Source organism: Sitodiplosis mosellana, unplaced genomic scaffold (genome assembly GCF_009176505.1).
Source record: "Sitodiplosis mosellana isolate CC-2019 unplaced genomic scaffold, AAFC_SMos_1.0 Smas_scaffold_3, whole genome shotgun sequence".
In the NCBI taxonomy this organism is placed as follows: Eukaryota; Metazoa; Arthropoda; class Insecta; order Diptera; family Cecidomyiidae; genus Sitodiplosis; species Sitodiplosis mosellana.
Genome location: NW_022595246.1, coordinates 119,242 through 132,171, shown reverse-complemented (window position 1 = coordinate 132,171; position 12,930 = coordinate 119,242). Strand labels below are relative to the sequence as shown.

General features: G+C 37.1%; 1 protein-coding gene across 50 annotated transcripts in view; it reads left to right on the top strand.

Annotated features, from left to right (window-relative positions):
• Positions 1 to 12,930, top strand: part of LOC129565966 (autism susceptibility gene 2 protein-like) — a 253,449-nt gene that overhangs the window by 209,400 nt on the left and 31,119 nt on the right. The gene's annotated exons all lie outside the window — the stretch shown is intronic.

Sequence of the window (12,930 nt, the reverse complement as noted above, 5' to 3'; positions counted from 1 at the left end):
ACATTTGAACCGAAGAGGGAGATGGGAGAGAGAGGCAAACCGAGAGACACATAGAAACGATTTCTAAATGCTTGAAATATGTTCAATTTTTTTTTGCATCACTTTTCATCGATTAGCATCGGTTGATAGCATCTCGAATGTTTAATGTTGCCGTTTGCATTGACATTTAATCGTTTTTACATGCTCTCGTTGTTTCGTTCAATTAAATTTTTATTAGCAATCGTGTTGTTCACCATGTAGACGCGATTTTAGTTACAAATTGTTTGCATTTTCCAACCGATTTCAGTTCATTCAATGTGTCTGGTTTTGAGCCGAAAATCTTGCCGAGAACAAGCGAAAAAAAGACATAAAATCGCAAATGGAAAAACGAAAGAATGAAAAATGTGAATTGCTTGTGATTTATTGTTTTTGAACAGTAAAATGTAGCGATAAACTGGCAGCTCCGACACACATATACACAGCTTCGAAAATGCACGGTGCGCATACAAAACATGCTTGCTCTCTCAATCCGGGCTAGACACAAAAACATAAACAAGTAAGCATACAAGAGTGTGTTTTGTTTTGTTTTGTTTCGTTCCGTTCGTTTGTCGCTGCTATACATTTTCCACGAGTGATTTATTAAAACGGGAACGATCATGACTCCGGTGTGACAGTTGAGAGATGGTTCTGGCGGTAGTGGAGAGTGAACGGGCAAAGATAACGAAAAACAAAGAAAAAAAATGAACGAAGCGTCCACATTTACAAATGAATTGCTGACTGAAATGTCAACATGTCTTTATTTTTCGTTTATGCCGAATTTTTTTTGGTTATTCTACTGCTCGCTGCCGGTCGAGTCGCATTTCAATTTTCTCTGTTCGTGTGTGTTTCATTTTTTCCGCCCGTAATGTAGACATAAAATTATGTGCCATGTTGTATTTACATGCTAAAAACCGGACAAATATCCTTTCCGTTTTATCATTCCATTCGTTTGTTTGTTTTCCACAGTTTGTTTTCGAAAAAAATTCTACATAACGAGAAGAAGACTGCCTGGGTACACTCACACACACACACACACAAACTCATCATGAGCCAGAGTGTTCATAGAACAAAGGAAACGGTTTTTGGACGCTTCCAGCAAATACGAAATAAGTAACTGTTTTGTGTCGATAAACAGAAATGAGTATCGTCAAATATTTATAACGAGAAATGCAAATAACGAACATAAATTCACCGTGCTATAAGTGTTTATGTTGTGTACTGTACTCATGAGCCCTATCCAAATGCTGTAGCTGCTGCTATCATTGATGATGATTCTCTCTCTCTGTGTGTTTTTTCTCTCCACTCGAACAACGACACGATATTTATTTTACCAGAAATTCTTTCGATAGTTGTTACATTGGCACCATTCATTTTCCCAGAAGAACTCCGAAGAATTCTGTTTGAATCGTTCGAATCGTTGGCTTTATTTTTACCAAAACCGGTAAAAAAACGAGAGAATACAACATAAACACCCAACCAATCAGCACCTCCCACAAAGTCCAATGCTTCTAAATATTATTCGTTTGGTTTTTTTTCATCTCTTCGGTTCGTGGCAGAAAATGTTGAAAACAAAAACAGAAATGTTGCTAATGAATACCACTGAAAATGGCAAAGGTTAAAAACGCTTAATGTTTCGCTTGTTCGTTGTCATTGTTTTGTGTGTGTTAACATGAGCCGTGCCGATTGCTTGTGACTTCTTTTCACAAAGCGAAATAAAAACACATAAAGGAAATGGCATGCACTGTTTTTTGTCCAACGTTGTTTTATACAACGAGAATTAACACGATATACGTGTACACAAAGCTATCGATATATCGCATAAACAAGTGGAAATACTTATTGTATGGATTCAGATAGCTGGTTGTTGTTGTCATCGATGCTTTTTTCGCTCTGTATTTACACCAAAAGCTGTTTGCTACAACAATAACACCATCGATGTGAAAGAGAGAATGCACAAAACTAAAGCCATTACAACCGGATCATTTACACCGAACATTGGTGATGAGTTTTCAACGATATATTGGCAACGGTTCAGTTTCCATGTCTTGTAGATAGACCGACGTGTGTAAGCATGTGTAATTAAGTTAAATAACATTTTAGAGAAGACGAGAAAAAAAAACTTGTCGACTTATATCAAATACACGTTTCCGGGCAAACTCATCACCCTTCAGCAGAGTGTACTGTTTAGTTTTGAAAAATCGTTTTTTCGGATTACTATTTCCTGAATCGATAAATGCTTTGTTGACCATTGCACAACAATGATAGCACGAATTCGTGCTCACACCATCACTGAATTGTGAACCAAAGGCTTTGATCAACTAGTCGATATTGAAACATTCAATTTGGAAGAAAATTCATTTCAACCGTTCATTTTCCGTGTGAAACCATTCGAATTCAATGCCAAAATTCAATATTTTCCGATATCATCGTGAGATTGGCTAAAAAAAAGGCGAAAATGTATGAAATAAATGGGAAAAACTAAGGTAAATGCATTGAATGGAGCTCATTCAATAGACGTTCACATTCGAGCGAAAGGAAAAAGACACGTGTTTTTACAGCAATCAATTTTGAATGGCCTCTTGAACCCGTTGATCCCTCTAACAACACACTTCAAACTTAATTACAAAAATTTTATTACTTTGTGCCCATGCACCGTTGTGGTGACCTTTTATGTGTGGCGTTGAATTACAACAATTTTTCCGTTTATTTCACTCATTTGATTTATTTTATGTACTAACTTTCCATATGGCCCTTTGAATATGAAAGAAACTGAACAGGAATGTAGAAAAAGTGGCTAAAAAAAGAAACTGCAGAATAATCTCCTGCAAAGTTGTAATTTGGCGATAATTTACGACGAAATCAATTGACCGTGTCGATTTGACGCGTTGTAGCCTATCTCTGTAAAAAGTTTACCACTCGCTGAAGCACGATAGAATTTCTCTGTGACAGAAAATTGGCATAGTCCAATCATTTAATACCCATTGTACAAAGTGAATGCTGCAATTGGAATGTCATGGGAAATTTCCACGCCTCGTTTGCCATTATATCGTGTAGTTAATGTCATATGCAAATGGTCTAAGCACGCAAATTTGTCATTGCATTAAAGCCGAAGGAGTGCGTGTGTACAAATAGAAAAAAAAGCTGCTCTGTTGGCGAGCTAATCGTTTTGTCCTCACAGGAGCACTATTCGCTTCATTCACTGTGACGACGTGGTAGAATAAAAGGGAGCCAGCCAATAAAAATGTGTCAGACATGCACCAGTGGCATTTCGGTGTGCTTTAATGACGTTCACAAAGTGAAACTGTTATGTCGAATCGACACGATAAGAATGGAACTAATTCCATAAACACACACTCACCGTGTAATATGCAAATGACATGTTTTTCATTCATTAGAAAAAGAAATAAGTCCTTTGCATGTGCTGAATGAATTAAATGGATAAAGAAAACGCAGAGAGAGAAAGAGAGAGAGAGAGAGAGAAGAATAACGAGATGGCTGAAATACAACACATCGTTGTCGTTGACGGCGGTGGTGGTGGACGAACCACCGGTAGCAAGGAAAGGCCGCTTCTCCTTTCATCATTCTCACACGATTTTCGTGCCAACAAAACGTTTATAACGATGTCAAGAGTTCATTAAATTTATTTACCTTAATTATGCAAATCGAGCTAATATTCGAGTACAATCAATTCTACATTCTTTACATTCCGTCTTACAAGCTTTTCTTTCTTTCGCTCATCGTTCATAGCCCGGAGAAAGGATTTCTGTGTGTTTTTTTTGGACACTGCTCAAGCAACGCGAAATGTTCACAATAATTTGTGAGTCCTGCCCAAAAACCTTAATCACCAACCTGCAAAGGCGATAGAATCGCTTTTGATTTCAAGAAACAAAAAAGTCACGGAATTTATGTAATTGCTGGGAAATTAACATGAAAAACATAATTCATGGCGTGAAAAAACCAGCTCACAAGTTCGTTTATTATTTGTTTTGGAATCTAATTTGGTTGTGTAACAAAATTTTAATTATTTTGTAAATTATTCCAAGTTCGTGGAATTGATCGATGATTTGAATTTATAAGTTGCAAAAATCAACAAATCATGCAACAAAATCCTTTTATTTACGGGATTGCATGACTTATGTAAACAAGTGATTCATTTCAAAAGCATGACACAGCACGCAACACATTTTACCAATCAATCCAAATATTTTATTGATAGACCACAAGTGAATTTCTGGTGTATACCACCGTCGAAATAAACGATTGAGTAAAAGGAAAAAGAAGACAAAACAATCAGTGAAGCAAACATTATTCAAACGATTCACATATTTTCCGTGGAAAAAAAACACCCTTACAAAATATTCCAATGCTATTAGTCACACTAGCTCAAAATTCCCAAATATAATGTGCCTAAAATGTATGAGGCATAAAATTCTACATATGAAATCAACCACAACGATTCGTTCAGTTTCAGCAGATTTTTTTTCTGTATTGCCGTGGCAAACCACAATGGTTCTCTCTTTGTGAGTGTGTTCAAGACAAGGATAAATATAAATGTAACGGGCGATTTGTGTATTTCTTTATTGTTGAATTCATTTCGATTGCTCTTGTGGAGCTGTTTTTCTTTCTTTTTCTCACCATCTCTCTCTCTCTCTCTCTCTCTCTCTCTCTCTCTCTCTCGCTCTCTCTCTCTCTCTCTCTCTCTCTCTCTCTCTGGCACAAGGATAATTTCCTCTCGTAAAGATACAGATATGAAAAAAAGAACCATTCATGTTCGAATGCATAAGACCAAACTGCCATGCTGCGAAAGATGCTCCGCGCATAACGATTTTCGGAGATGGCATTGTAGTTATTAGGCGCACAGTCGTCATAATTCATTCGAAATAACGGTTGTTATTGTTGTGATTACATACATGAATTGCTTGTTTTGCCAACGAAATCACAACGCGCAACGATTTTGGCTTTCTTTCTTTCAGTTTTTTTTGCATGCTCCCCATTTCATGATTTATTGACTTGTCATGACAAGTTATATTTTTTGTGCGATTTTTTCTTCTTCCTCTCTCGACCACCCTCTGCACCGCAACATTGTCAGTTCAATTTTTTTATGGGATTTGATATTTGCTCCGAATTTGTTTGGTAATATTCAATATATTTACAAAGTTTTTTTTTCTGTGACTTTTTGCCTCGTTTCACCGTCTTTCTTTAGACGTTATGGTTTTTTTTCCATCGTGCAATGGAATGCCTCAATTTCCATTACGACAGCATGATACGTGTGCAGATGAAGCCCGTCATTCAAATGGTTCGCCAAGGATGTATGACAACAAAAAATATGAACGGCAGCATATTTAATGTTCACAACTTTCTTATGTCGATTTCAGCCATTTATGAAATTAGATATTCGTTTTTTCCGTTTTCCCTTCTCTTTCTCTTTCGTACTTCCTCTCGTTTGTATTATTTTCCTGTTTCATGGTGATCGCTTCACAATGGGGAGGGTTGCAAAAAGGTTTCGGAAATTATAATGAGAAAATTCAATATGCCATCGTTTACATAAATCGAACCGAAATTAAATTTAATATGCAAGCAATAAAAAGGAATCGATCGAGATAAGGAGACAGGGAGCGAAGTCGTTTGCTGAAGCATTGACACAAGATATTTGTTCTTATTGAATGCCTTTAACAAATGATTATTTGTTCTGTATGAAGACGTAGTAACAAAGTACGTCCATTCATTGGAGTTGATAAAAAAGGTATCAATATGGCACGGCCATGAAATTCAATCAAACAAATAAGTGGAGCCTTTCGAGCATTATTCCATTTTAAAAATGTACCTCAAGTGTGGGATTGAACCATTGAATCATGTTTTTAGGGGAAAATGCTACAACCGAACATGTTCTAATCGGCAATTCAAGGGAAAAACAACTGAAGAATTTCGTGAAAATTTGCACTTGAACGAACGTGATGGGGCAATCAGGATTGGCACTCATCACTCTCAACACTCATTCATCATGAAGATACAGTAGGTTATCGCTCACAGTTTTTTATCGATTGCAAGAGCCCTTGAGATACACGTGCAAGGCAATATTTTTTCCGCAAATGATTCGCAATAACATGATGAGTGGTGAGAGCAATGGATTGCTTTCACTCTAATACCAGTTCTAACTAGCTCTAATATCATATATTCCATAGCCAATACAGGTGAATGAACTAATAAAACTTGCTTTTATGACCAACATTGGATTGCCATCCGAATTTATGAGACTATTTATTCAGAACATTACTATAAATGGGTCGATGACATCGGAATCGACAGCAATCGATACGATACTTTCAATTCTTTTGTTCGGCTAACGGCATGAAGGCAAAGCCAAAAGGAGGGATTATTGTGATTATTGTGCATTCGGTTCTTAGCCTTGATTCCACAAACTTTTGACGTCAAAAATCCGCTTCTATTCATGTTCAATGGCTACTTTTGAAATCGGTTATGTTTTCCCCAGCTTTAAAAAACTTCAATCACTTTTGAACATTTTTAATGAACATTTTTCCATGCATTTCGCTTTTTTGTACCATTCAAATGCGCGGTCATATTACGAACATAAGCTGAGCTTCAATTTTCCTATTGAATTTCATTTGCTGATATCAGTCGACCAAAGAAAAACTTTTGCAAATCATAAACGGTGCCAGTTTTCAATTCAAGTATCATAATTGAAGTGAACAAAAAGGGAGCAACGAATGTGCATTACAAAGCTTTTGATTTCATTTTCCGTTGCTGGTTTTTATTTTGTTAAAGAAACCCTTTGACTTGATTCTGTTCAATGCCACAAAGAAAAGTGCTTTTATTTACGGCCAGCATTTTCTCTCGTTCTCTCTTCCTCCATTTCCATTCGTATTCAAAGAAAAATGTGTGGTGGTGTTTTTTTTCCTCGGTTGCTCGTTTTAACCTTGTGGCAAATTAATTATGGATGTAAAAAGAGTGAGTTCTTTTTCGATTCGTTCGCATAATTAACGAACGTTTCTGTCATCGAAGTAAATTATTTTTCCCCGAGTTTGATGACCAATTCAATGCACTTCCCGCATCAACGGTTTTTTCCGTATTAAATGAAAAGAATACATAAATGGAAAGAAAAAAAATTTGGTATAAAGCGGAAAAATGACACATATTTCCATTCGAGTAAAAGATAGAGAAAGAAAAAAAAGTGAGTGGTGAAACCATACAAAATAAACATAAAACGGAACAATCTGAGCCATTAATAAAAAAAATCTCGAGTCCAATTTTCTCCTTGTTCCGCTCCACGCATTTCAACCCTCGCTACTGATTTGTATATTCACAGAGAGAACAAAACTGATTCGGAAGCGAAAAAAATTATGCATAAAAAGCGGATGCGTTTTTTTCTCTCTCTCTTGCTCTATGTGTGTATGCTTTGTGTAACAGAAGAAAAAGCCGACTGTGACAAAAAACATGAGTCTCAGAACTTTTGTTTTTCTGTGAGTGAAAATGCACACAGCACTTGGAATGCGCGTTCAAAGCGAAAAAGTTATTCTCAAACGGAAGTCATTCGTAACTGCTAAAGTACATAAATTTTTCGCATTCGCAAATGCAGACACACACACACCACTCATATTGTCGCAAACGAATACGTACAAGTCTTTTAACATTTATTCGTCTCTTTTTTTGCTCTGCCTCTATCCACCAACAACAGAAGAAGACAGGAAAAAAATGCACTCACTTTTTCCACGCTTTTGATTTTTCGTGCATTTTAAGTTTAATTTGAAATTCTTTTTCCGCCCGTTTTCTCGCGCTAAATTTTCCCTTTTGTCTTGACGGTGTGTATATGCACTGTGCAGTGCACTAAAATCAACATCCGCTTGATATACACCAAGATTTTTCCTATTCATGTTTCTGTTCTGTTTTCAATGTTTCCATTTCGATGTTTATTTTTTCATCATCATTCTCTGCATCATGTGACTCCAGCTCGTTCTTGATATGCTGGATTCTCTGTGCACTGCGATTTTCCATCCACTTGCGTTGAACTTTTTTTTTTCTCTGTTCCTTTTTGTATGCTCCATCTTCTGTTGAATTAAATAAAACACGTTCAAGAGTGCTGAGTATGTCTCTCTGCTCGCTCATCGCTATTTGCATAAACGCTATCCAATTAAATCGCTCTCCTTAATTAAATAGAGCTATGGAAACAGGAGTGGTAATGGTAATTTAAAAAAAAGAGTGTGCGGACTTTTGAATTGAAGCACCAGAAAAAATGGCTCGACATGAAGTAAAAGAGGAGAGAAACGAAGAAAAAACGACCAGAATCTGTAATTATGGTGACTTGTATATGTTGCCTCTTTTTAGCAAAACATTTTGTATGCTTTTTTTCTCATTCGTTCCATCATTTAGGCTGTCTTCGATGTTGGTTTTTTTCGCCCATTCCAGTTGACAATTTTTTTCCTCTCTCTTTCTCTCTCTTCCATATCGTTTTTTGACGAATGAACTTTTTTATGTGTGTCGACAAGCCAAACGAAAATGGAACGACATTTTCCATATAGTCACTTTGTACCTCATGTCTATTTATGTAAAAAAAGAATTTATTTATCGTTGTGTGTTCACTCGCTCTGTGTGATGTGTACGCGTCTTTTCATCGTGTTTTTAAAGGAGATGGTTCATACACGTACTTATAGTCGTTCATTACGGCATCAAGTGCGACAAAGCTGCAAAATTATGGTAAAACAGACGACAGGCTTGAATTCTTCGCCTGTGTGTGTGAGAGAGGATACTTCATTGTTGCTGATGCAGTGCTTATTTTCCTTTTCCATGTTTTTTTTCTCATCACTCTCTCTCTCCTCTTTTCTGTTTCTTTTCTCTTTCGACTTTTTTTTATTTAATTTGAACGGTGTTCTTTTCAACTTTGTTGTTCCTTCCGCTTTTTCAATTTCAAATAAAAAAGAAACGCTTTATGAAAATGTTGGTAAACGGTAGCATAAACTGAACTTACAAGCGTAAGAGGAGGCGCGCACGGAGGGTGGGGTAAGAAAAACGACAAAATACTGTTAAATTATGCGAGTGTTACGATTGCAAGAGAGAGAAAAACTGTTTCATGAATGGAATCTTCTCGCATATTTCTGCGCTTGGTGTCATTGTTCGCTCTCCATCGTTCGGATTGTGTTCCAGTTGAAATCACTGCAAATATTTACCATGACAAAATGATAGTCTAGCTAAATTTAGTTTCTCTCCCTCACTCACACTATCCCGAAGCAAGAAAAAAAAGGACAAGAGACGCTTTTTTGCCACTATAGTTCCTCATTTCTCTATTCCGAGCTCATTTCTTTGTTTGGCAACTTCAAGTGTCTCGCTGAACAGATTCACTACACTCAGATTTGCATTTAATCTGAACATTATCGCGCGCTCGTACAAAAGAGAACGACGATAAACGGGCAAAAATTACGATGGTGAAACGAGAAAACGAGAAATGAAAATAATTTTTTTGTGTGTCTTACTGCGCTTCTTTCAGCAATAAAAAACCCCAGAGAAAGAGAAAAGTTTAAATTTGACTATTTTATTCGAAGTTTATCTGCTCATTTTCGATGGAAATATACAGAAATGTGCACACAAAAAATCCAACGCGAGCAAATACTTTTTAATGCAAAGTCTGTATCTCGGTGCGCTTTTTTGTTTCGTTTCTTTTTTCTGTTCGCGCATTGTACCGAGTCCGTTGAGATGCTTAAAGCAGCGGGCAAAGACCGAAAATATAATCATTTCAGCGCTTGAATATGCGCCATCCTTCGCATCAAGCTTGTTAAATGGGCAGGTATGGCACTTTGTAAGGTGCAAATTGATGCTAGATGTAAAATAGATATCGTTCGTCTTTACACCTCTTCTCTCGCCGTCTTTTTCGCGCATCGCACTTTCTCCATTTTCTTTTGTTTCAAACTTTTATTCATCATCACTTTTTCGTCAGTTTTCGGACACTTAAATACTGTCGACGTCATTAAGATAAAACTACCGACGCAATCATTTGAATCGTTTTTCGTTGGAAAAACTTGAAGCAGATCTGCCCCTGTTTGGCCGGTCACAGTTGAATAAATTCAATACAAAATGCCTTAATAACGGAATCAAATAAAGAAAAATGAAAACTTTATGCTTTGCTGCCCTTTATTAAATTGAACATTTGAGTTTCGTTGAGTCGACGACGACGCCGAGGGTAAAATGTTCAACGCCGCTTCTTTCCACCGGAGGAAAAATGGGAACGTTCTGAATCTATTAATAATTAAAAGATTATGAAGATAAATATTGAAACAGGAAAAATGCGAGGAATTGCGGATGAAATTAAATTACCGTTGTAGAGCATAGAGTCTATGCCATAGACTCACCGTCGTTGTGGGTGTACGAAGCGTACTTTCTACGCGAAAAAAAGTGTTTTTGTCGACTTAATTTTGGTTGTTTTGTGAAACGGCCGGAAATGGGTTGAAATCTTAATTGAAATGCGGAGAGTGATACAACCCAGAGAGATTCAGGGCATATTTGTCGGTCAGTGTAACCACATGAAAGATTCGCCCACGATTCATTATAATTATAATAAACACGGTCACATCATATTTCACTTGCCACTAATTTGGTTGTTGGGCTTGGGCGCCATTTATTTTTACCACGTTTTCCACGTTCTCTAATTTGCAAATAATTTAAAATTTGTTTTCGGTTGAGTTGGCCGAAGCCACCGTCTCCGCTTATTAAAATCGAGAGCATATTTTTCGACATTGCATCGTCATTAATTTCAAGGGAAAAAAGGACGCAACAAAGTACACGCATATACACAGTGAATATTTTAGAAGAAAAACGAGGGTAAAATTCATGAAAGAAGAAGACTTAACATAAGTAAAACAAAAAAACAACACGACAACGAAGAGCAGCTAAGAGAAGCGAGAAGAGAAAAAAAATCACAAACTTCATTTTTGAAGGCAGATTAAATGAACCATCTCGTTAAAAGACTCGAAGTAAAAAAGGAAAAAAATATCTTTGCGCCATTTTTCCCTTCTCTCTCGCTCTGTTGTTCGCCTCCACCTCGTCGTTCGCGTGGAACGAAGGGAAGAAGGAAGAAGCACGGCCCCCCTGAGTAGGTTTCTTATTTTAAAATTGCATGCTGTATAATGTAAAACACGGTTGAACCTTCGTGTCGTGACGATATTGCAAGTTGAATACAATTATCCGTTGAATTATATGGCAGCGCTCATTTGCCGCTATTTTTTTTTCTCCTCTTCGATTCGGAGCGTTGCAATAGGGTTCGCGTCTATTTCCCATCACACAGTCACCCGACGCGCAAAGTAAAAGCAGAAAAAAAACACAACACCGAATACAAATTGCCATAGTCAACAGAACAACGGTGAAAAGGAGAAAGATTGAAATAAGAAGAAGAACGAAAGGGGCTGAATGAAATGCCAACTTCTCGAGCTTATGGTTCTTAGACAAACATTTACCAAACGAAAATTACTACACGATTCTGTGTGCATTATTTTGTGCGAAAAAAACGAAGAAAATTTCATCTTGAGGCCATCAAAATGTTCTGCCCGTGCGCCATAATATTTCTTCTTAGTTTTCGTTCCGTTCGATGGATGGAGACGACAGAGCACAGAGACCCAAACACAAGAGAGAATGAGAAATTGTGTATAAATTGACGTAATATAAAATGCAAAGTAGTTAAATAAGAAAATCCACTCGAAAGTAAATATGCTTAAAGTCTTTATTCTTATGGCACATTATACAGTGTCGATGTTGTCGCGAATATTTCATTTTTCGAACGAAATATATAGATGCGATAGCGATGAAAGCATTGCGTTTTTTGCCTCATTCTCTGACAGTCGTTCGTGGTTATCGAAATTGACATGAACCATCGTCATCGTCATCGTCATCGTCGTCGTTGACGACGACCGAACTAGAAACAAATCTGATGGCTGTGTGTAAGTCTTCATAAAACTTATGCGAAAATTTAAAAAAAGCGCACAAATTTATCGACAACCACCGTTTGTAGCCTCCCATTATACCCGTTACACGCGTGCACCGCGCGTCTGACATAAACAGCTAGCGCAAGAAAATTTAAATGAGGAAAACAGAAGAAAATGGAGAAAAATAGATGATGACAACAAGCAGCAGCGGCAGCGGCGACGGTGGCAGCAATGCTGACGACGATAAAGATGGAGAAAAGCCATTAAAACTTTTTCAAATTAAATTATTGGCGCAAACTGTGGCTTTGGTCGCTTCTGTGTTTTACACAAACTTTTAATAAAGAATTCTCGGTTTTTTATCAATGCAAGCAGTTGCGAGCGATTCGAATTGATTGAGTGTGTGTGTTTGGGGTGAGGACAAGTAGCTATAGAAAATGATGAAATTTTAACGATCTTATGAATTGAATGCTTTCTTCAGCTGTCGTTCATGCTCAAATAAATCAATGAAACTCAATCCGCTTTTGTAAATCTATGAATGTGCTAAAAATATTTGCACAGTGCAAATTGAACGAGGCAAATAAAGAAAACACACATACACACACACGATCCATCTTTTTAATCGAGATTCTTTTGTCGATCATACTAAAAATGGCCGTAAGGTGTGAATTGGTTGGAAGATGGATGATAGTAATGCGATTTTATTAGTAATCTTATTATCTTCGTCGTCGTTTTGATGTCTAACGTGCGGGTCTCGACATTTGCATACAAATCAAATTATCGCCAATTACGACTTTATTTAAAACCGTTGGCCACACCAAAGCCATATTTAAAAATGGATATCACGCGGCGGTGACGACGACGACGGCCACAACATAATATCATAAATGTGAATGGCATTTTCTCTCAATTAGCGTCGATTAGCACGCTGGCCTAAGTGTTATAGCTACGTCTATTTTGCTACGTTTATTGTATAATTTCATTTAGCTTTGGC